Genomic DNA, 20,747 nt, shown 5'->3' with positions numbered 1-20,747 from the left:
CCAGCCGCGACGAGACGAGGGAAGAAGAATGGCGGCCGCCGCTCATTGCGCCATCTTGCTGGTAATGCCGAAAACAGCATTCTTCCCCCCTCCCCGAGATGCAAGTCACGAGTGGTAAGTAGTAGACATAAATAACTTGCCGTTTGAACGTTGAATCATGCGCTCCTCAGTGGTTAATGCCTCGCATTCACGTTTCAAAGGTCCCACGTTCGATTCCGCACTCCGGAGTCTTTTTTTGGATTATTTTTTTCTTGCGTTTTCATATATATAAACATGTAAACATATACGGTGAGTGACGGCGACTCCCATATCGACGGCAAGATCTAGCTGAGAGTGTCCATGTAATTGCTATGGTAATAATAAAGAACTTGATTACATGTCTTCACGAAGAACGTTTCATGGTTATGCACTAGGAAAAAGAAAACTCGTTGCATATAGTGTTGTAATGTGTTGATGTATGCTCGTAGGTTACAATTTATGGTTGTGAGAGCTATGCACATGTGACGTATGATGTCGTGGAGTGCATATGCTAGCGGGACCTGTGAGTAATAAACTGTTGCTGAAAGTTAGCGCTGTGTTGTCTTGAATGTGCCTTCTCTTGTCCATGTCCTTTGTTTGTGCTACCGTATATTATCATTTGAACAAACACGCGCATATACAGGCTTCTGGAAACGAACAGGTGTGGAAGCTTCATTACTTATAACTTCTGTTCCACGCGTTGAATCACAAGGGAACAATACAATGCGCCAGTGAAATGCCGTTCTAAAGCGAATTTACAATACAATAGGGGCACATGACGTGACAATAGAAGCACGTATTATCAATAGTTTAGAATGTTGAAGCTGTAATTTCAGCTGCTCGAAGCATTACTTTTATTATGAGACTTCGAGCGTGTTGTCTCGTTGTGCTCGCCTGTGTGCTCTACGTTTACGGTACGTTGCAATTTCTTTTGTGGTCGTTGAAGAGTGCAAACGTACTTATCTCTTACTGTAAAACAAAGTTTTGGTTTACCAAGTGGGTAATGTTTTGCTTTATGTTCTAAATACTCTTTGTACACGTTTCTACTGTCATGCTCTTTTGGTCTTCTGCAAACAGCACTGTATACAAGCAGCAGCTGACCCCAAAATGATGCTCTGCTTATTGGGTAAAGGCGTTTCTAACCGTACAGGGATGGACTGGACACACGAAAAATAGAGAATGCAGACTTACAAAATGTAGTTGTCAGTCTGTGCTCTGTGTTTTTGGTGTGTACAGGTTTGTCCCTGTATGCGGTTAGAAACACGTTTAACCAAGATGCAACACCAACTATAGCCTTTGTAGCTGCTCATGTTGCTTTTGCTTGACTTGCTCTGTATAGAAAACAGCCAGCTTTCAAAAAAAAAAAAAAACTAAGGCATCTATATAGTCTATACTTACTATGAGTATTTGACATATATCAGAGACTTCTTTGAGCTATGCAGGCTCGAAGAATAAAAAAAGAGAGAAGCAGTCCAATTGCTATGGCTGCTTCATCGAAATATTTCGCGTTTATTACGGAATAAAAGCTATCTGCTGTACGACGCGTAAAGCTGATGTCAGAATTGCACATTTTGGAAGAATTTCTATTTGCGAAGAATTGAATTCCTAACCCTGATTTCCGGCTGTATAGTGGCTGACGAACGCTGCGATTTACATGAAAGACGCCAAGCTGATTCGGGCAGAAAACAGCGTTCTGGGGACGGACGTTATTACCTATAATAATACTGTACGCTTACTTTAATAGAGAGAACTGATGCTAGATGAAAGAAAAAGAGAAAGAAAGTCTGCAGATCCCGGCGGAATATCGATGTCATGTGAAGCATGCGGATGACTCTGTTGTATTTGGGTGCCGAGCTAAACATTACGAAAGGACCCTTAACATATGTACAAATATCGTATGCACAGACTTGTATGTTGAACAGTCGGACGTGTTTTATAAAGATGCTTACCTATGTAGCAGTAACCAGGAGACTTACAAAAGAGAGTCCAGTTTAAATTGACCACGACGCATCGAGCGATGGAAATAAAAATGTTAGGTGTAACGTTGAAAGACAAGAAGAAAGCAGAGTGGATCATGGAAAAAACAGGGGTTAAGGATATCATAGTTGATATTGAAAAGAGGCCGGGCATGTAGTGCGTGGGAAAGATAACCACTGGTCATTAAGGGTAACTGACTGGATTCCCAGAGAAGGTAAGTGGGTTAGGGGGAGACAGAAAGGTAGGTGGGCAGATAAGATTAAGATGTTTGCGGGTATAAATAGGCAGCAGCAAGCACAGGACCGAGTTGACTGGCGGAACATGGGAGAGGTCTTTGTCCTGCAGTGGACGTAGTCAGGCTGATGATGATGAACGATTCCAAGAGCAACATGGTTATTACCAACATCGGAACCTGTAGGCTGAAATGTAGCACATGTGCTTGCAAGGATGGCAGGCCTGGATCCCTGGATATTGCTGCGTAGACCAAGTACTTCAGTGGATGTTGCCTAACTGCAATTGACGCCAACCCGACGTGACACCTGTATCGTTAGAGTACATATGTAATTTTTGTAAAATAAGTTGGGTTAGCCCCGCAACCACGATTAATGTGTCACCAGCATTAAGCCGACATAAGAATAACATAAAGAACGTTGTTGTAAGAAGGGCAGATGAATGTCCCATGGACACAGCTTCCGTGGTCGAAACGTTGCCCACAGCGACATCCCGTGTTTGATTTGTCGACGCAATATAGAGACTTCCCGGTGCTTCCACACGTCAAGAGTGATGGCTACACCGCCGCATCCTGTTAGCCTCAGAGGGGCAAACGCGCTTCATTAGATATTAATTAGCCCCTGTAAGCTCTACAAGCTGCAAGAATGTGAATGCTTGGTTCGTTATACATCAGTTCACAGAAGCTCCTCATGCGATGAGGGTGGTGATTTGGGCTTGTTGGTATGGTAGCATGATGGTAGTTTACTGGTATGATGGTAGTCTGTTGGTATGGCAGATTCATTGTAGTCTGCTCTACCATCAATGATCATGCTCCTCTTGCGCACTATAGCGTGCGTGCAGGGAGAGGGGGGAAGTGATTTCAAATAAGGAAAAAAAATGCTAAGTTAACCCCGCAGCTGTCTGTGGCAAAGTGCGACACCTCAGTAGTGGTTCGCAAGAGAAGGGATAAGGAGGGAGTAAAAGAAATTGGGAGAAGAGTAAAAAAAAAAAGTGGAGACAGTGAGAGCAGTTCGCAGATGGGGCCCCGATAGGTGAGCGGTCGGACGAGAGGACATCGAAGACCCGTCAGCCACTAAATTCACCGGGCGTCTTGGGAAATTCTAGAAACAAGTGTCTTTTAAAGATACGTATTTTCGTTTGTTTCAGCCGCTAGAGGAAAGAAAGGGGCCAGGTGCAGCAAAATACCCACGAACTTCCGAGTCCCCTGCCGGCGAAATGCGCGATTTTGGTTCTTCGACTTCGCGTTGCAAACGTGTAAATTGTACCTCTCCGGAAGATGTGGTGGAGCCACTGACAACTTTGCCTCGGAAAGAATGTGCCAGAAAGCGTGCCTACGTAAGTACAATTGAGTTGACGCACTTATTGTCGCTTATCGCAAGAGCTGCTGTGATCTCACAAGCAACAGGAGATTTTTGTGGCGTATAGTTGTCCATAGCCGTCGGTGTGCAGCGTGGAAACTTGGAAAAATTGTTAGAACATAACTGAATTAGAGTTATGTAAAGGTATAGCATATACAGTAACTCTAAACTTAATGTACGAACAGTGCAACCTAGTAGTTACAGTGTAAATAAAAAAGCGAAAAGACAAGGATAGAAATAGCTCTGACTTTCAACAATGAATTAATCGAAGGATCAATCAAATTTCTTCGTTCCATCTAACTCGTTGCCTTCCTCTGCTTGTTTTATTTTCTTTGGTCTCGAACCGACGCTTGCGATCGGCGCTCAAGTGACTACCGGTTCGAAATTTGCAACTGACCAACACACCTCCCGAAATCCGCGCTTTATCCCAGAATCCGCGATTTTATCCTATAGTGTGCATGCATTGAGAAAACAACGGCTACAGTTTGTGAATCGCTATTTATGTACCAAGCGTTAATTGAAAAGCTGATAGGCACGATATTCGTTAATTAACCACTGATTAGCGTGATTTTCATCATTTATGCACGGTGGTCGAGCCTTTTTACATTTTAATTTTTTTTACATTTAATTCTTTTTAACATTTACATTTTATAATTCTTTTAACATTTTAATTATTTTTAACTAAAAAGAATTCCTTTTCCCGAGAAACCTTACGTTAAATAGTTTTGTGAGTAAATTTAGCGCAAACTTGGTAATCTCTCGAAACACTCACACATTCACACTGGCTTCCTCTCAAGAAACACACACACAGCGCTGTGTTGTGTGTGTTTTGAGTGGAAGCTAACCTGGATGTGGGGGTGTTTCTATAGAGATTACTTAGTTGCAGTATAAATTTACTCATAATATGACGAATTACCAACTGGCCAAACAAGTAGTTTTTAATAAACTTAAGTTCAAGAATTTCGATAACTTAAATTTGTCCGTTGCTCCTAGTAAATAGACGCATAACTAATTACTGACCTCTCGCAACAACGTTACCACTGACCTAATCGTGTCTGCAGCGCCAGAGAGGCAGAAACTTTCCTGCAGCGTGGTGCCAAAGCAAGGACCATGCCACAAGGGGTCTAGAAACACGTGGTACTTCAATTTCGCTGCTGGCCTCTGTACTCGCATTCTGAGCGCTAACTGTTCCGTCGGCGCTAACAGCTTCCCATCCTGTGAAGCTTGCACGAAAAGTTGCACCATTAAGTATCTGCTTGTGGTGTCAAATATCGTTAAAAAAACAACAAGGGTCGCTTGCTGATTTATGGCTTCCTGTATAGGTCCGGCCTGCGCGAGGAACGTGTAGATTTATAGCTTTTAGGGGCGAAGCTCCTTAGGGCGTGGGCTGTGCGTCCCCTGTATGTAGCCACCTCTAGTTTAGTTCTTGCAGTGTTCACTAGATGGCGGTACCGTCTCCTGTATGTAGCCACCTCTCGTTTAGTTCTTGTAGTGTTTACTAGATGGTGGTACTTGTAGCTGATGATGAAAAGATGCAAGATGTTATAAACTAGAAAGCGGTACTTGTAGTTGATGAAAGACGCGAGATCTTATAAAATAGGAATGATGTCAAATATGGCGCGTGTCATTGGTTGAAGGCAATCGTTCGATTTAGTGCGGCGACGTACGCTAGGGGGAGCGATGTAATAAAATCGAGTGGGCAAAATGTACAGAGGATTCATGGTTTACCAGGTTTACCTCCGGAGCTTCGCCCACTCATGATCATTCACTTCGTGGATATGGCGGCACTTTTTTTTTTCTCGCAAACCGTGCATTCTGCATTGGCTGCGATACGTGTTCAGGAGACGATCACAAGGTTCGCGGACACTAAATGCGTAGTCGCCCACGTGGCTGCACATTTGGGCTCCCAAAACTTAGCGAAAATCGGCTGATAGTTAGCTATTGTAAACCAAGTTATCACGAGCAAAAAGTATACGTTTGGCTCGGTTTCACACACACACACACACAAAAACTATGCACACAGACGGTAGCTGCAGTGTAGATTCGATATCGGCATTCTCTCACGCTTGGTAAACCTATCTCTGTAACGTGCTGATATGGCCTCCCTCTGCTCCGGTGTTTCAACAGACAACTTTGCCTTTGATTGAGATTTCGTAGCATGTTACCGGCGATTGAAACCACCGATAACACGCTTCGTTATATCGAGGTTTAAAACACGTGGTGTTTTGTTTGCATGAGGTTGTGACAAGTGGAATGTTAAAGTTCGTTATATCGGCGTCGTGCTTGACTGTTGTTCTCTAAAACAGCCTATTCGAGCGCCCAAAAGCCGACACAGGTCAGTTACTCAATGATAAAGGGACTAGTGCAAGCTGTATATCTGCCCCACTGTATTCTGCTAAAGCCTTTCTTTCTTTTCCAGATGCTAATGCACATGAAGCTTGTTCTCGGGCTGTACCGAACCCTGAAGGCTTCCTACCGAAGAAGCCGAAATAGACAAGCTGCTCTGCTCCGCTGTTTTCAAAAAATGCCAAGGAGATCCCTCGGCTTCGACCGCACCACCGTATCACGTTCGTCTCATCGCAAACTCTTCACACGTGCGGGTCTGAAGGGACTATCCAAACTTGCCTTCGATCCGGCATGCCTGCCTTTCCATGGATGACATATAAAAGTCATTCGTGCACTAATGCAGTTTGTGAACGCTGGCCCGGATGTCGAATGTTCCGTGCGCGTGTAGTGCTCACTCTCTCCATCCTTCCATTCCCTTACCCCTAACGTCGGGTAGCAAACCGAACGATCGTCTACAGTGGACCTTTCATATCCTTCCTCTCCTTGCTTTCTTCACTTTCTCCTTTAGCCAAAACGTGTAATATTGTATGTTACTGAATACATAAGTTAACGTATCTCTCTCTCTCTCTCTCTCCTACGTAAGAACAGTCACAACGGAAGTGTATTTCGACAGTTTCGGCCTTATTCCTGATAAGGGCCTTACTCCAGCCGGAACTGACAAAATATAAACACTTCCGTTGCTACTGTTTCTATACGAAAGATGTACTTCACACACAGACAGACACACACACACACACACACACAAACACACACACACACACACACACACACATATTGTTTTACAGAAACACGCCAATTCATATTGGAATAAAAGATTGCGACAATAAAGGGACTACATTGCGCGTGAAGCCTATAACTTCATCTATCTAAGGATGCGCAACTACTGTAATACAATAATGAAGGCTTCTTCACTTTACACTTTTTAATTGTCGATAGAGAACTGGACATCTAATGAACTATAAACTTACAAACGTCTCAGCCTTGAAGAATCGTGCAGCGGCCATGGTTTATCAGCCCCTGGTAGTGCCGTGCACGAGCTCCACTTCGAGCTGCCTCCATGTGCTCAGAGGCTACGTGCACATTATCGATGGAAGAGAAGTGCGGGATGCTGTGCTGACGATTCATCTCAACATGGCAGCGTATATCTTAGTGAGAAGGCGACGCAAGAGAGGAAAATGGCACAGTATATACACGGGCTCCTTGCGTTTCACCTTCATCGAATGCCACCGCTGACACGAGGATCGAACCAGGGACGTACCGGTCATCATACGAGCACCATAGACGCTATGCCACTGCGGCGTAGGTCTTGAGCAAAAGGTTTGCTCCCCCACCCTCCCCCATTTCTCCGAAGGGCGAAGGACTCCTGAATTTTGATTCCCTACACTGTTGCCATGTGGTGGGGATCTATACTTAGAGGCAATGACGAGGTCATCAGGTACGTGCGCATATGCTTGTTGCTCGCGACGAAAAGATGACGCAGAAGAAGATGGCTTTAGGTGAAAGCAAGAGTGCATCGCCGTTGATTCCGCGCCTCTTTGCAGCCGCCAAAAAATCGTGGTCGCTTCCGAACAAAACGCCACAGGTGAGTGGAGACACGTTTCTGGTGTCCATTAAGCTTTCGAATGGGAGTCCCACGAAGCTACATTGCGGGTTTTTGCGTTGTAAGGTAACGGTGTGACGTACGATGTATTCTAAGTCTCCAGATTGATATAGATCAAGTGGCGCTGATTTTTTTTTACGTACGCATAAATGTAAATTCACCATCGTTCTTAATTTAATCGTTTAAAAAATAAATTGCTACCATAGCGGGGGCTGCATGGTTGAGCGTCCGTTTCCGATGCAGTGGGTACCGGGTTCGATTCCCAGTGTCAAAAAGAAACCAAGGTTTTTTGTTGTTTTTTCGAAGAGCTAGAGGTTTACACCGACGTGGCGCTCTCTTGTTCATTGTATACTCATCTCAAACGCAGTGTCTATTCTCCCGGCAACCGGGATAATTGCTCAAAAAACTTTCTCCCAGTGGTCGACTCTCATTGACTGTCATATGACACGTGACTAACTGCCGCGTGGAGAAGAGAGAAAAAACTGGCTGTTGCGGGACAGACTGGGCGTACGTACCCTAGCGTGCGTTAGATTAGGTTAGGTTAGGCTGCAAGACAGATGGACAGACGTGGCACAGCGTGCATTGGGTTAGGTTAGGTTACGTTAGGTTATGTTGAATAGGTTAGGTCAAGTTCTACCGGTTTCCGGAAAAATCATACAAAAAATTTATTCCAGCAGTTGGTCACGTTAGTTAAGATAGTCAATGAGAGGCGACTGCCGGGAGAAAATGTTTTTGATCAATTATCCCGGTGGCCGGGAGAATAAACGCACCCCATTTCGAAAGGTTACACCATAAGGGTCCGTAAGTGTCCTGGCATAGAACAGTAAGTGGGCATACGACAGCAGTCTGTAGGCTTTATATATCCGTTTTTTTTGTTTAGTCCTTTGCTTGAGTTGCAGCGAATTTCGGTCAGAAGTCTGCCAGTGTGCATAATACCCATAAGACACTTTAGTGTTCTTACAGCACTTTGATTCTTCGAATCCGTGAAAATGTAAAGATAACCGTTCCTGCGGTGACCATAATAATCCGACGGAGCCAATCCAAAAGACCTTCTTGCATTAGGCGAGAGAGAGAGTGATGTTAATCTAAAATATAAGAGGAAAATTTTCTCGTTAGGTGGTACTTTGCAACGTCTGTTTTTATTGTGTCGATGCTCGATATATCGCTAATATTATGTGTGAACTAAACACCAGAAGAAATATTTCAATGCAAATATGTGTTATCCCGGGGCCCACCAGAAATTAACGCACGTCGCTTCCGTGACGGAAATGACGTGCGTCAACTTCTGCCGGACCCCCATTTCTGTCACGGAAATGACTTCAACAAGAGGACACGTGGCAGGCAGCTCGGAAAAAGAGTTGCTTGTCCCGGGAATGGAACATCTCAATGCTCGACTACTGTTTTCTTTGTGTCACGCAGTCTCCACGTGGATTGCGCGACGAGGCGCCGGTCACCTACTCCAAGCGGGTGGTTTGCGCAGTCGTGTTCGCTGCTGCAGCCGTCATCGTCGTTGCCGTGGTAACCATCTTCTACGTCTCCGCGATGATCGCCCGGATGTTCGCAGGAAACGGTGAGCGATCGGGGGAACGCTTAAGTCTCTCGTGTCGCACCGAAGGCTGCTCCCGGTTCGAGGCGCTGCTCGTGGACACCCTCAACGCCAGCGTCGACCCGTGCCACGACTTCAAGGCATACGTCAGCTCGCGCTGGCTCCCCGACCCGTCCAAGGAGCTGGATGAACACTGGCGTTACGAGTGGGACGTGAAATACGCCTGGGGTCGTATGGTGGTAGACGAGATACGACTGCACCACCATACGTCGCCGCTGGAACGCCTCATATCCGATTCCTTTGAAGCATGTGCGCACAGGTTGGTTGCCTGAATGAATATATACCAGAACGAGTGCTGCAGTCCTGTGTACTGTGCGTTCCTCTCGTCTTCGCCTCTAGCGCTGCGTCAATCGTGCAAGCATTCCAACTAGCCCAACGTTTCATTTTACTACCTGAATGGCTCAACCAGACACTGGCGTGTGATACAAAAATTCACGTGATTTCAAGGAATTTGGTAAAGATGAGATAACCGTGAAGGTGTGAGCCGTTATTCAGGATGGCAGTGAAATAGTTTACCAGCGAACCATGCATCCGGAGGTTTAAACTGCTTGAACCACAGCCGCCACAGCGTAGGATATCAGCGCGTGCAATACCAGGTGAATTGCGCAGTGAGTGTGTGGTTGAAATCTGCTAACTCGTAGAAGGCCAAGTTGTCCATACAATCATCTGCAGCCACATCACAAAAAAGTGTGCAGCTACTACTCACATGATCTCTCCAGCTCCAGTTATTGCAGATCTAAAAATCAAGTTGAAGTGGGTACATGCAGTACGACAAAACTCACAGTTTCGCCGCAAGGGGTAGCAACACATTAGAATCTAATGCGAAGAATGGCAAGCGGATAAAACGTGCTGTGCGTTACTCACGCACAAATGACGCACGAAATGGGCTCACAGGTACAGATGAACGTGAATCAACAACTGCCACGATCGTTACTTCGCTCTGTCTGAAAAGCGCGCCATTTACGCAAACGGGGGCTGCGCAGCGAGCGAAGCCACCTTGGCGCGCCCGGAAACTACAATGAAATAATTCCAGCGGAAGGCCAAGGTATACGATTCTCCGCACCACGAGATAAGCGCGCGCACGCACGAGCTGATTCACCCCCCCCCCTTCCCCTGCGGTGCGAAATACGCGTCGGAGCTGCGCGCGTTGCGAAGAGCTGGGCGCCGAGCGCGCTCTTTGTGCCATCTCGCTGGTAATGCTGAAAACATGGTTTGAACATTGAGGGCCAAACCACATAAGCGCGAAAATGCACGCGACAACGACGAGCGACGCGAAGTAGATCGGCTTCGCGTGATCAGTCGCTAGCGCAGGCAAACCTCATTCACGCGACGGCTTCGGCGAGCGAATTCCACTGTTGCTGGCATGAGGCCGTCTACTCGCACCAAGAAAACCGCATAGCGAGCGGTATGCAATTTAAAAATAAGATATATTGTTGTGTAATGAAACTTAAAGTGTTTATTATTGCATTGCAGCACTTTTTTATATGCACATGCGTAATAAACCTTGCGTTATTTCTTGTTGCGCATACGTGACTCGGGGAGGGCCACGTGCACCTATGTAGTCTGTCTTTTCCGGTATTTCGCGATTGGCTGCTTGAGCCCAGCACTTCCGGGCGATGAGCGACGGTTTCCAAATCTGGAGAACCGAGCGATCGCGCGAAAACGAGCACGCCACACGTCGCGCGAACGCCTTGTTTCGTCGCTCATAGCATCGCTCGTCGCTGTCGCGTGCATTTTCGCGCTTATGAGGTTTGGCCTTGAATGACGTGCGTCTTAGTGGCTCAACGGTTAACGAGATGCTCTCCGACGTGAGAGGTCACGTTCGAGTCTTCTCTCTCTCTCTCTCTCTCTCTCTCTCTCTATATATATATATATATATATATATATATATATATATATATATATATATATATATATATATATATATATATATATATATATATATATATATATATATATAGTCCAGTAGATCCTCCGTGAGCAGTCACAACGTGGTTTATTTCGATGTTTCAGCCTAGAGTCTGGCCTTCATCAGGATTACTGATGAAGGATGAAGGATCAGGATCCTGATGAAGGCCAGACTCTAGGCCGAAACGTCAAAATAAACCACGTTGCGACCGCTCACGGAGAATCTACTGGACTATATATATATATATATATATATATATATATATATATATATATATATATATATATATATATATATATATATGCATGATGGCGGTGACTAACGGCGACACCGACGGCAAAAAACAGCCGGGAATGTTCACATGATTGCTATCGCAATAAGTTTGTTAACCTACTTCAATTCGGGGGAACGCTGAGCCTATTGTTGAAGTTTCGAGAGCAGTCAGCAGACGTACATTTCAACTATGTTGGGAAAGGTTCAACCAAGGTTACTAGATCCTGCAGGGTCTAGTAACGTTGGGTTCAACATTGTCGAACGCAATCCAATAGCCGACTCGGTTGTCTATCACGTCTTGAGGGCAGACGTATATTGTAACAGGTGCCTTCCGTGCTCATTGCGTGACGGGGCGTGGTGAATTGGTCATGTATTTCTTACGAAAAGGGGGTGTAAAGCCTGTTTCACACTTCGGGTGAAAATCTCGTAGCGCGTGGCATCGCGATGCGGCCATGATGTGGCCAGTGTGCGGCAGTCGCTGGAGGGGCGCAGTGCTGAGCGGTTGATGATACAACATTTTTATTTATGAAAAAAAGGGAGAGGAGAATGTCAAGGGTGGTTTTGAACTGCGGCTACCGCCGGCGGTGCGCGTTGACCGCATTGTCGGGCAGCGGGCTAATTTCATCGTTACTGCGGAAACTGGGCCGACGTCGATCATCGCGTCACTGTATGCCTCACTACGCCCAAAATGAGCGCCGTAATATCGTGGCCGCTGGGGACATGACGGCGTATTAAGTGAAGTTGGAGGCTTCACGCGTTCATTTCGGCGCCGGTGAGTGAGTGCTGCCTCATGTTATAATTGCTATCGAGTAGCATGTTCAGGTTGTTATCTTGACCTACATCAATGCTAAATACGTTGCCGGTTGTTTTATTGAGTTGAATCCGCATAGCTGCACGGCAGTCGCTGTAGAGTGCTTCGTTCTTCTAGCGTGAAATAAATATCATGCCCTATACGTCCTCATTATGATGTTCTCCGTCGCAGCGTACTGTGGTGGACACACCAAAGAAAAATATACTAGAACGCACCCACTATCCCGGCATTTCGCAAAATCAAACAACGTATGTTGCCAAATACTGTTTTTACAGAACACCATTATCGCCAATGAAGGCTGACAGGTTGGTACCGCAAAGTTTAGTCCAGAATATCGGTCAAGTTACCACAGCAACGATGAAATCAGCAGGCTGCCCGACAATGTTGCCAGCGCGCACCACTGTATATAGCAGACGATGCAGTTCAACACCACGCTCTTCAAACGTTTGCGCATGCGCGAGATGCGGCCGGCGTGCGACTGCAGCGCTGGCCGCACCTCGATGTCATGCATCAAGTTTTCGCCTAAGTGCGCAACAGACTGTACATGCAGCCAAATGAACATCTCAGTTGCATGATTCTGATTTTCGTATATACTTGGAAAGTGCAAAGAGACTAATAACTAGCGTTAAACTAATTATGACTGATGTCAGCCATAATCTTGGTTTATTGATAGATAATGTTGTCATAGAGATCTATAATCTTGTGTATCCATTTTTATTAGCCCCGAAAGTGTATACGAGTAGTATCAAGCCAATTGTTCACCTGTTGGCAAAACATTTTACCAAAAACTTTCACGTGAACAGGGCAACGGAGAACGCGGCCGAGACGCGCCGGAAGTTCAAGCAGTTGATGCGCGACCTCGGCATTCCTTGGCCCGAAAAGCCGCCCGCCGACGTGGACCCGTTTGAAGCTCACCTCAACCTGAGCATCCGCTGGAACATACCACTCTGGTTCGATGTCAAGATGCTTCCGCCGCCCGCCGACACCTCGAGAGGTCGTAAGGTGATCTACATCTATCCGAGTATATACGCCAAATTCTGGAAAGGCCAGTACCTCGTCATGACCAGCCAGGCCACGATTCTCCGATACTTGGACCAGTACTTGGCCTACTTTCACCCCGACTCGACTCCGAATGCCAGCGGCGAGGTGGCCACCGAACTCTGCCCGTATCGCGCTGTGTATGTTCTAACCAGGCTCATCGTCTTTCAGCTCGCCGAAGTCGTCACAAAGGACAAGTCTGTCATGGTATTTAAGCTTGACTCTCTAGCACAAGCGTTTGGTCTGAAAACAGAACGCCTCGTTTCATTGATGAGCAAGTACTTGCTTACCGAGAACTTCTCATCTTTCGAACCAGAGGACACGGCCATCGTGAAGGCGTCGGGCACGTTGGACGTCGTCCGTCAAATCATCACGACGTCGGATGCCTCGGCATTGTTGAGCCACCTGGGTTGGTGGATGCTGCAGGTCTACGCACCCATAGCGGACAACCGTTTCTTCGTCCAGAAGTACGGAAGCGTTGAGAAGGCCGAGCTGCTGCGCCCGCTGTTCTGTGAGACCCAGGTCGAGACTTCCTTCAAGCTCCTGCTACTCGTCAATCACATGGCTCTCAACTTTCGCAGACGCCAGCAGCGAGACATCCACGAACTCCTGACCAGCGTTCGAGAGGCTGTCGTGGCCGAGTACGACAAGTCGGACTTGTCGGCCGACGTCAAGAAGTTGCTCGCCACTAAGCTGAAACGCTTGAGCGTCAACTTGTGGCCCATACCGGAGTTCCGGTCCGTGTCTCTGCTCCAGCGCGTCTACTCGTTCAAGTACGCGAGCAAGAAGACCATGCTGGACTACTGGATCTCCGAGAGGCTCGGCAACGCAGCGCTCATCGGTGGCAGCGCGTACTTCGAGGACAAGCGGCTGCCGCATGGCAACTCGAAGGACCCGTTCTCTTACGACAGCATATTGGACACCGTCAGTTTGTCGATGGTTGCCGTGCACGAGCCGTTTTACTACATCCACGACGAGGCTTTCGGTGCGATTAACTACGGTGGTCTGGGCGCAGGCTTCGCGAATGTCCTCTTGGAAGGCCTCGAAAACGACCCCGCGTTGCGTCACGCCGTGGCTGGTGACGCATCGAACCGCGCTAACGACGGAAACGACACCGCACCCTGGGGTTCTGCGACCAGCAGCAATACTACTGGTTCGCAGCGGCCTGAGCGCGGTCTAGTCGGCCCAGCCTTTCTGCCGGCATTTCGCGCGTTCCAGGCGAAGATGCATGGCAAGGGCCTTGTTAACGTGGGCCCATTCTCGCCGGCGAAAGTTTTCTTCGTCAACTTCTGCCACAGTCAGACGCGCATGTCGGCCAGCTTCGACTGCAATGCAGCTCTGCGCGGAGTGGACGATTTCGTCAGCGCGTTTCGTTGCAGACGTGGCAGCTATATGAATCCTTGACATTGCCAGGGTTTCTCATTGACGCTTGTACGATGAATTTTGTTGATAAATTTAATCATTTAATTGCTTCATTTAATTGCTGTGGCATGCTTAATTCTGCGTGATTGTATACACGTGTTGTTTAATGGTGTCCTGAAACACGGCTGTTTTCATAAAGCCCTGAATTCTGAGATTTGTTATTTGGTCAGAGGGTTATTTAGCAGTGATAATATTGCAGACATAGCACTCCAATCCTTCAAAACAGGATAGTTATAGCGCGATAACAAAAGGACGACAAAGAGACAAGAAGGACAGGAAGTACACGAGCGCTCGTGTCCTTCGTGTCCTTCTTGTCTCTTTGTCGTCCTTCTGTTCTCGCGCTATTACTATCGTCATGTCATACCAACTAGCCCAAGCTGCCATACATCAATACATGTTTCTCTTGAAACTGTACTTATCGATCGCTATAAGACATGGGAGATGCAGAAAATCTTGTAAATGGTAATAGTTAATCAGCACCTCACATGTCAACCTTATTGCTCCTTATAAGCTTTCGTTTAAGGAAAGTTGACGTGCACTGCTGCAGATTAAAGAGAACTCGTATGCGTGGCAGCTTTGTTGACTCACTTAAGTTTGATGTGGAACTGTATGACGGAAGAAATATCGCATATCGGCACCGAGAAATCAACCGATGGTTATTTTTTCTATTTTTTCCACCATTTTCTCCCTTTGTACGTGCCGTTTATGATGCTACTTGCTCATGCATGTTAGAGATCGGCATGGAGTTATGCGACTGAGAGATTCCCGCTAAGCCGCGCAACAACGACCTTTAATGTGAATGTTCAGACCTGTGGTACATATCAATGTACAGTATTAACGGTATCCGTCTTCTGCCCGTAAAGTTTTGTATGTATGTATGTATGTATGTATGTATGTATGTATGTATGTATGTATGTATGTATGTATGTATGTATGTATGTATGTATGTATGTATGTATGTATGTATGTATGTATGTATGTATGTATGTATGTATGTATGTATGCATGCATGCATGCATGTATGTATGTATGTATGTATGTATGTATGTATGTATGTATGTATGTATGTATGTATGTATGTATGTATGTATGTATGTATGTATGTATGTATGTATGTAATATATAGAGTGGGAAAGGGGGTGAGAGTGAGGAGAAGAGACAGGAGGTGAAGAAGGCAGCCAACTTTGCCGTAAATCCAGTTTCGCACCAAATGCATAGATGCGCCAATTTGTTTTTCCTTACTCTTTACGCGAGACAGAAAACGAAGCTGGGCAGATGATATTATAAGAAGTTCGCTAGTATAACGTGGCGGCAGCAAGCGCAGGTCCGGGTTGACTGGTGGAACATGGTAGAGGGCTTTGCCCTGCAGTGGGCGTATACAGCCGGGGTGACGATAGTGATATTCTCCGTTTCGTGTATCGCTGCCGGCTGTCAATAGTGCGTGGACATTGAAAGCAACCCCGTGTCCGCCATCTCGGAGGCCATGCGCAGTCATACCCCCTCTCGACTCACAAGGGAGGGTGAGCCGGTGTCGTCGTGGAAGCATAAGAAAACAGGCCATTGAGGACGGACAAGATGACGCTTGCAGTACCAAGGCTAACAAGCATGGAAGAGAGGAGAGGCCTGCACACTGACAAGCCAAGCCCCGCAGGGGTTTGACTTTTAATACGGTACTACGACATTTGCACGCCACTTCAATTTACCTTGAGCTGACCTTTCGTGACCTTTCACTGGACGAATTCACGAGACCAACAAGGGTGCCTTTGCTCTGGTGTCGGGCTTCGATCTGACTGGGTGTGAGTGTCAAGTTCTCAGGCGAAAGCTTTAACTGACTACGTTTCTAGGTCGTGTGAGGTTCAAAGCAGATGGTCGTAGAAATTCAGAGCTCCTTCACTACGGGTTAGAATATTAAAGGTTAGCGAATATTACTATAGCTAATTTATAAATCATTATTATTCGCTACACTGAGTGAATAAAGCGGCATACACTGAATGATCCCAGTGTTTCTCGTGCATATGACGCATGTTACTTGATCATTGACGGCAGCGCGGCGGTCACAAAATGAAATTCGGTAGTACACATACCAATATATTGAAGGGATGAAAGTGGCATAACGTTCGTTTTGCTATATGCAAGGGGTCTTCTCTTCGATGAAAAATCGTTCGCATCATTCTGTCATGTCGGCTACAACATACGCCGTTCATTTTCTTTTACACCGCGTCTGTTTTTCGATGCAGAAATGCTGGTTCGGTTGAGTTCTTCGGTTAGCAGACAATGATGATGATGACGACGATGATGATGATGATGATGATGATGATGCTCCTTGGATCATTAGCACCTACCCACTCTGGGGGATCGGCCATGAGTCGGGCGGATCATACATACTGAATTTAGGATTTATGAGTAAGAGCTAAAATTATTTTAAGATGATTTTTAATGTAACGTCAATTTAGAATAATTGTAATTTTAAGCCGCACTATTTTGTGTAATCCCCCAGAGATTGAAGATTTTTTGACAAGGAAGACTGACAATGAATGGTTAGTCTACGCGCCTGCTGTCCATGGACACGATCGGCCGAAACGTAGCCATATGGCGATGTTGGTGGTTGTGATGATGATGAAGTGGGTGCGCCAGCTACGCTTCAGTTTGGTCAATTTTCGTACAACTGCAACGTTTGTACGAAAAAAAAACTCGGATTGTTTAGAACATACTAGGAACATCAAGACAAGAGCAGTATACTTGGACCACCTGTTTTTCTGTTGTTAGCCTTTATGTTAATGTTGTTAATGTTAATAGCACTCTCAGGTATAAAAAAGTTGATCATAACACGATAATATGTAGAGAAGGGAATTAAAGAAAGCTTGGAATAAGCTTGAGCTTCGCCTTCAAGAGTAGAGCGCGATAGTGTAAATCAAGACCCGTGTGCACCGCCTTCATAACTGCTGTGGACTAGCTCTCTCTCTAGGTGCGTCTATGTCGAACGTCTATGTGCGTTGCATTGACCGTTTCAAACTATCATAGAAAGCCTACTGCAAGTATGCATGTGCGAAATAACCACAGCGCCATAATTGCTCCTTTTTCTAATCGGCAAAAGCAAGAATTGTCTTGCGTGTCCGTTGTTGTCTTACGGACGCATGTTGTCTTGAGACAGCACGTGTTGTCTTAAGACAGCACGTGAAACTATAGGCAGCTGCGTACGTTGTTCACGTTGATGAGACGATGAAATGTGTCCGAGACTGGGTGGGCTTTTAAATTTAAAACACCGCTTGTTGCGAATTGCACATCTTTAGACGCCTGGCGTGGTTCTATACGCTTCTGCTACGCAGTAATTATTACACGAGTTAAGGAAATCACTTGTTAAGGCTCGCATATTTTTTTTCGCACATTTATGGCTGTGCAATAGGACACCCGCTTTCCACGCAGAAGGTCTGGGTGAATACCTCACTCGAACCCAATTATCATTTATTGCTTTGCATCTCTCTTGATCTTTCACTTGCGAACAACGATGATTTCTCGCTCGCAATCAATGACACCGACATGAACGATGACGCTGGAATTACTCCAAAACGAAGTCTTTAACGCTCCGTCGCGCGTTGATACTTTCTCCGCGTCCCCTTGCTTAACTAACGGCTGGTCATTCAAAACTATTTGGTTTAACGTAACAAAAATGGATGGTTTTCTTTTTGAACTTATCAACCTTTATTTTGCAAGTAGCACATAGAAACTCAAATATCTCAACTGAAATGGTCAAAATGACCATTTGCCTAGTGTAATTACCCTTACGCTATCTTCATATTACTTTAGCTTTGGCATTTCGCCTCATACCGGCGTAACAAGCAAAAATAGGGCTTGCATTGTAAAAGCCTTTTGTGCAGTAAACATTGCATTTGGTTTTTCTTTGTTAAGGCAAATATGCAAGATCAATATGTGGAAATCAGGAAAGCAAAACACGCCACATCTCGGCCTAAAGTGTATGCTCACAAGTGCAAGAGGTAGACAGAACAGTTTTATTATAGGGCTTGCATAACGTCAAGGGTTCATGTTGCTACCGCGTTCGCAATCAAACGCAGAAACGAAGTCAGTCGCTGCTTGCAGCGCAGCGTTACAGTCGAAGCTAGCGCGCACGCGCGTCTGGCTGTGGCAGAAATTGACAAAAAACACTTTCGCCGGTGAAAATCGGCCCGCGTTAAGAGAACCGGCACCGCGCATCTTCGACTGTAACGCGCGGAATGCCGGCAAAAATAATGGACCGTGTTCCAGCCGTGGCGAGCCTTTAGTATCGTTGCCGATCACAGCGCCCCACGGTAGGCTCTCGCTTCCGTGGGCAGCGCCGCTCGAGGCGTGACTGGCGACGGCGGTGCGCAACGCCGGGTCGCTCTCCAGACCTTCCTGGAGGGTCGTCGCGAAGCTCGCACCCAGACCACCGTAGTTGATTGCTCCGAACGCGTCGTCATCGATGTAATAAAACGGCTCGTGCGCCGCGACCATCGACAAGCTGACGGTGTCTAAGATGCTGTCGTAAGAGAAAGTGTCCTTGGAGTTCCCGTGCGGCAGCCGCTTGTCCTCGAAGTACGCGCTGCTGCCGATGAGCGCCGCGTTGCCCCTCCTCTCCGAGATCCAGTAGTCCAACATGGTCTTCTTGCTCGCGTACTCGAACGAGTAGATCTGCCGGAGCAGCGCCGCAGACCGGAACTCCTGTCTGGGCCACAGGTTGATACGCAAGCGTCTCAGCTTTCCGGTAAGCAGTTTCTCGACGTCGGCCGGCAGGTGCGATTTTTTGTACTCCGCCAAGGCAGCCTCTCGCACACTGGTCAGGAGATCATGGATGTTTCGCTGCTGTTGACTGCGAAAGTGGACGTCCATGTGTGTGACGAGTAGCAGGAGCTTGAAAGAACTCTCGACCTGGGTCTCGCAGAACAGTGGACGCAGAAGCTCGGCCTTCTCAACGCTTCCGTATTTTTGAACGAAGAAGCGGTTGTCCGCTATCGGCGCGTACACCTGTAGCATCCACCAGCCCAGGTGGCTCAACACCGTCGAGGCATCCGTCTCCGTGATGATATGACGGACGACGTCCAGCGTGTTTGTCGCCTTCACGAGTGCCTGGTCCTCTGGATCGAAGAAGGACAAGTTCTTGGGCCGGAAGTAGTCGTTCAAAAGCGAAACGAGGCGTTCCGTCGTCAGACCGAACGCTCGCGCCAGGGAACCGAACCCAAGGACCGCAACGGGTTGCTTCTTGGCGTCCGCGCGAGCTAGCTGAAAGACGACGTGTCTTGTGAAGTTGAACACCGCGTCGCACCGGCGAATGTCGACCGCCTGTCCGCTGGGGTTTGGTGTCAACTCGTGGTAGAAGTACTCAATATACTGGTTCACGTATTGGCGCATCGATCCCTGACTGGTTATGGCGTCGTACTCGCCCTTCCAAAACTTGGCGTACGCACTCGGGTAGATGTAGATGAACTTATTTGCTCTGGAGGTGTCGGCGGGAAGCATCTTGACGTCGAACCAGAGCGGTATGTTCCAGCGGATGCTCAGGTTGAGGTGTGCTTCAAACGGGTCCACGTCCCTGGACGGTGTTTCAGGCCAAGGAACGCTGAGGTCACGCATCAACTGCTTGAACTTCTTGCGCGTATCAACTGCGTTCTCGCTGGTCCTGTTCGCGCAAGAAAACATGAGTTAGACAGCGCAAATAGTTGGCTAGAGACTGCTAGAAAACACAAGCTGGCCCTGTTCGCGCAAGAAAAGAGTTAGACAGCGCAAATAGTTGGCTAGAGACTGCCAGAAAATGTTGGTATTCGTAATAGCGGATAATCAACACTCTTAAAAAATTTTACACCATCCCCCACTTAGGGGAACAATGTGTAGATGCGAAGCAGCGGGCGCTAACGCTGACACTAGCGGCGACGTTGGCACTCATTGTGGCGTTGCGCAGGAGGAAACTTGGGGAGGCGCAAAGCACGCAGTGATGGACCGGTGTTTCCTACTGGAACATGTGTCACAGAACGAGCGCTAAAAATGAGCGCGACGCCAAATTCTTGCGACAACGGGCGGGAGAAACGCCGCGAAGTTAAAAGAAAAAAAAGGAAAGAAAAAGAAAACAAACGGCCAAGGCTCTCCGGGCGCGCGACGACTCTCCTCTCGGAAGCGTGGCTTCACTGATG

At 46.9% G+C, this 20,747-nt stretch overlaps 1 protein-coding gene and 1 long non-coding RNA gene across 2 annotated transcripts in view; both read left to right on the top strand.

The window, feature by feature from the left end:
• LOC119167041 (cathepsin L) overlaps window positions 1-20,747 on the top strand; it is a 181,558-nt gene that overhangs the window by 590 nt on the left and 160,221 nt on the right. The window lies entirely within an intron of this gene.
• LOC142765720 (uncharacterized) lies at window positions 408-6,484 on the top strand. Its single transcript, XR_012884370.1, has 3 exons — window positions 408-932; window positions 3,373-3,561; window positions 6,004-6,484. It is a non-coding gene; the product is annotated as an uncharacterized LOC142765720 (long non-coding RNA).

Source organism: Rhipicephalus microplus, chromosome 6 (assembly GCF_043290135.1).
Source record: "Rhipicephalus microplus isolate Deutch F79 chromosome 6, USDA_Rmic, whole genome shotgun sequence".
NCBI classification, from domain to species: Eukaryota; Metazoa; Arthropoda; class Arachnida; order Ixodida; family Ixodidae; genus Rhipicephalus; species Rhipicephalus microplus.
This window is presented reverse-complemented; position numbering and strand designations above follow the sequence as displayed.